The sequence below is a fragment of the Limulus polyphemus genome, unplaced genomic scaffold (genome assembly GCF_000517525.1).
Source record: "Limulus polyphemus unplaced genomic scaffold, Limulus_polyphemus-2.1.2 Scaffold464, whole genome shotgun sequence".
Taxonomy (NCBI): domain Eukaryota; kingdom Metazoa; phylum Arthropoda; class Merostomata; order Xiphosura; family Limulidae; genus Limulus; species Limulus polyphemus.
In genome coordinates, this window is record NW_013666074.1 from 163,397 (window position 1) to 167,216 (window position 3,820).

The following is a 3,820-nucleotide window of genomic DNA, read 5'->3' on the forward strand; positions in this document are numbered from 1 at the left end:
CTATATATTATATATTTGTTATAATATAAAATACTGTTATAAAATTGTGTATATTATTTTTTGTATAAAATAGTGGATGTATAATTATATTTACACTGCAATTTGCTTGCGAAAAACAATGAAACGTGTTACTTGATACAGTTTTTGTCGTGAAATTTACTTTTGTATTCTTTAAGTGCTGTCATTGAATGTTCGAAGACTACAGTTGTTTGCTGCTTTCCTTTCATCATTCACAAATATCGATAGGCAGTTCTGAGAAGTCTGTATTATGTTATTATAGCAATAAAGTATTCCCATTTACCAATCAATTTGTATTTTTCATTCTTGCATTATCAACTGACAAAAATAATTACCATGAAAAAATGTCAGTTTCAAAAGTAGCGGTAGCGCTGCCATATTTATAAATATGTAGCGACAACACTAGTGCTATAGCGGTAGTGATCGCGGCGCTTCATTGAAGAGTTAACGCGAACAGCTAAACTGGTACCAGTCTACCACTTATCTTCTACATGTTTAGTACAGTGTACCTTATACCGGTCTACCACTTATCATCTACATGTTTAGTACAGTGTACCTTATACCGGTCTACCACTTATTGTCTACATGTTTAGTACACTGTACCTTATACCGGTCTACCACTTATCTTCTACATGTTTAGTACACTGTACCTTATACCGGTCTACCAAATGATCTTCTACATGTTTAGTACAGTGTACCTTATACCGGTCTACCACTTATCTTCTACATGTTTAGTACAGTGTACCTTATACCGGTCTACCACTTATCTTCTACATGTTTAGTACACTGTACCTTATACCGGTCTACCACTTATCATCTACATGTTTAGTACACTGTACTTAATACCGGTCTACCACTCATCTTCTACATGTTTAGTACACTGTACCTTATACCGGTCTACCACTTATCATCTACATGTTTAGTACACTGTACCTTATACCGGTCTACCACTTATCTTCTACATGTTTAGTACAGTGTACCTTATACCGGTCTACCACTTATTGTCTACATGTTTAGTACAGTGTACCTTATACCGGTCTACCACTTATCTTCTACATGTTTAGTACAGTGTACCTTATACCGGTCTACCACTTATCTTCTACATGTTTAGTACAGTGTACCTTATACCGGGTCTACCACTTATCTTCTACATGTTTAGTACACTGTACCGTTTACTTGTCTACCACTTATCTTCTACATGTTTAGTGCAATGTATCTGATACGGACTACTACTTACTATCCTCATTATTAATACAGCGTACCTGTACACATTTTTAGTATAGTGTAACTGATACCTTTCTACTGTTGAGTGCGGCTTATCTTCCTCCACTGCTAATGATAACATATCTTTGACATTTTGAACATAGTATTTCTTCTTCAGTTCTACCATTTTTAAAGCAAAGTTTTTCTGTAGTGTTGAGTATAGCCCATATTTCTCCATTCTTAACAAAAATCTTTATCTGAAGTGATAAAGATAGTCTTTAAAATTTCTACGGTCCTACAATTCATGTATGTATGTTTTCTCATAGCAAAGACACATCGGGCTATCTGCTGTGTTTACCGAGGGGAATCGAACCCCTGATTCTAGCGTTGTAAATCCGAAGACTTACCGCTCTCCCACAGAGGGACCCTACATTTCATAACGAGCAAGATTTACACGAGATGTTCAATACGTCTACTCAAATGTTCCTGTTTTACCGTTTTTAACAACAACCTTTTCTGAAGTATCTTTATAACTTGAAGTGTGTGAGCTATTCATCTTACAATTTGAAATACGAAAAAAAAATTATTTGTTTGTTTTGAATTTCGCACAAAGCTACATGAGGGCTATCTGCGCTAGCCGTCCCTAATTTAGCAGTGTAAGACTAGAGGGAAGGCAGCTAGTCATTACCATCCACCGCCAACTCTTGGGCTACTCTTTTACCAAAGAATAGTGGGATTGACCGTCACATTATAACGCCCCCATGGCTGAAAGGGCGAGCATGTTTGGTGGAACGAGGATTTGAACCCGCGACCCGCAGATTGCGAGCCAAGCTCCATAACCACCTGGCCATGCCGCCACCCCCCCAAAAAAATAAATAAATAAAGAGGCGCATCGTTGTATTTCTTGAAATATTCATTCTCATTATTTAAATAAGCCTTACTCTATGCACTTTGAAATTTGTTATTAGTAAAATTATTTCATGTTGAAAAAAAAAAACTGTGAGCGATAAATTTCCCAAAAATGACAAAATCCCTGCTTAAGCCTTTAATTAACCAAGTCATAATTTGTGTCTTGTCGGTTATCCTCAGTATCATATTCGAATCTTAAGATTTTTGTCAAATTTTTGTTTGTTCAACTTGTTCCTTTAAATGTTACTGTATGTTTTACCGTAGGTTTTACACACACATAGTGAACGTTCAGAAAAAAGGGTTCGGGCTTGCAAGAAAATGCACGTGCATCTTTACGATGATTAGCAGACGCTGAGTTTCCAGAATGTCCAGTGGTGAAACATTTGGGAAGTTCAAACTATTTTAGACGCGGTACAACTTCATTACAAACACTATTACACTGCCCAATCAGGGGGGATGCACGAAGATTTTATGAGAGCGGTGGGATTGACGGAGTTTTTACAGTGTAATAATAATATACATGGTTTACTGGAGCCATTATGGCGATTGTAGGCGTTAATATTAGGAAAAACAAAGGGCCATGGATATGTACTGTCAAATGATGTTCCCAGATGGGAGAGATTGTGCACTTAAAAATGTAGTTAAGACGACACGTGCTCTAATGTTCCTATTTGCCGACCCAAATAGAGAAAAGCAGCTCAAATAAGTAAAATCACCGTAGGATATCGCAATACAACACTCGTTACACTACAAACACTTGCGCTCTTTTATTGTTATATGAGAAGATCTGTTTTTTTCCCCCCAAATAAATGTACTTAGATTTTATTTTGCTTAGTTACTTGTTACTACTATTATTGAGATTGAAATTAAGCTCACTGCTTGTTTGTGTACTTAATCTATGTTTTATAGGTAGTATTCAATAAACGAATTCAGAGCGATATATGTTATGATTTTAGCTGCATCTAAAACCGAGGTTAAAATGTAAAGAGAATTTTGTCTAAAGTGTCTCAAAATTGGTAGAAAAAATTCAAGGAATAAACATATCAAGCATTTCAGTCGTTTTGAAAGAAAAAATTCATGCAACCATGTCTTTCTTGGTACAATTTTAATCTTGTTAATTTATCTCTTGGAATATCAATGAGATATTTCAAGCGATTCTACCTCTAGTTGAAATAATCTATCGAAAATAAAGTTGCCGCACACGCAGGCCAGCTACGCTACACCCCTATAAGTGTGAGTTAAATGGTAATGAAGATCAGAAATTCAGATCTGACTAACTTTTTAACTTCATAATTTGCTGTTTATGCTATAGCCGTGATTAGAACAAAAAGTTTGAAGCTTTAAATAATACTAAAGCTGTTGTAAATCCAGCTGGCGTGAATAAAACAGGTATACACACAGACAAAAACACTTATTTTCTACTGTCAAGGTTTTAATTGTCAATTTTCATTACATTTCCGACTGTAATGATATAAAAGACTGTTTAGTGTAGATATTATTAATTAATTTACTTTGTGAGTGAATATTTTATAATTTTTAGTTTTGTTCATAACAAGAGAGTTAGAAGCAATTATTTTAAAGTAAATGTTATGACAAGTTTAGTTACGTAAATTGGTAAGAGTAATTGGTAATATATATATATTATTTTCAAAAGAAGTGGAGTGAGGGCTGTTTGATTATTTTTTCAATT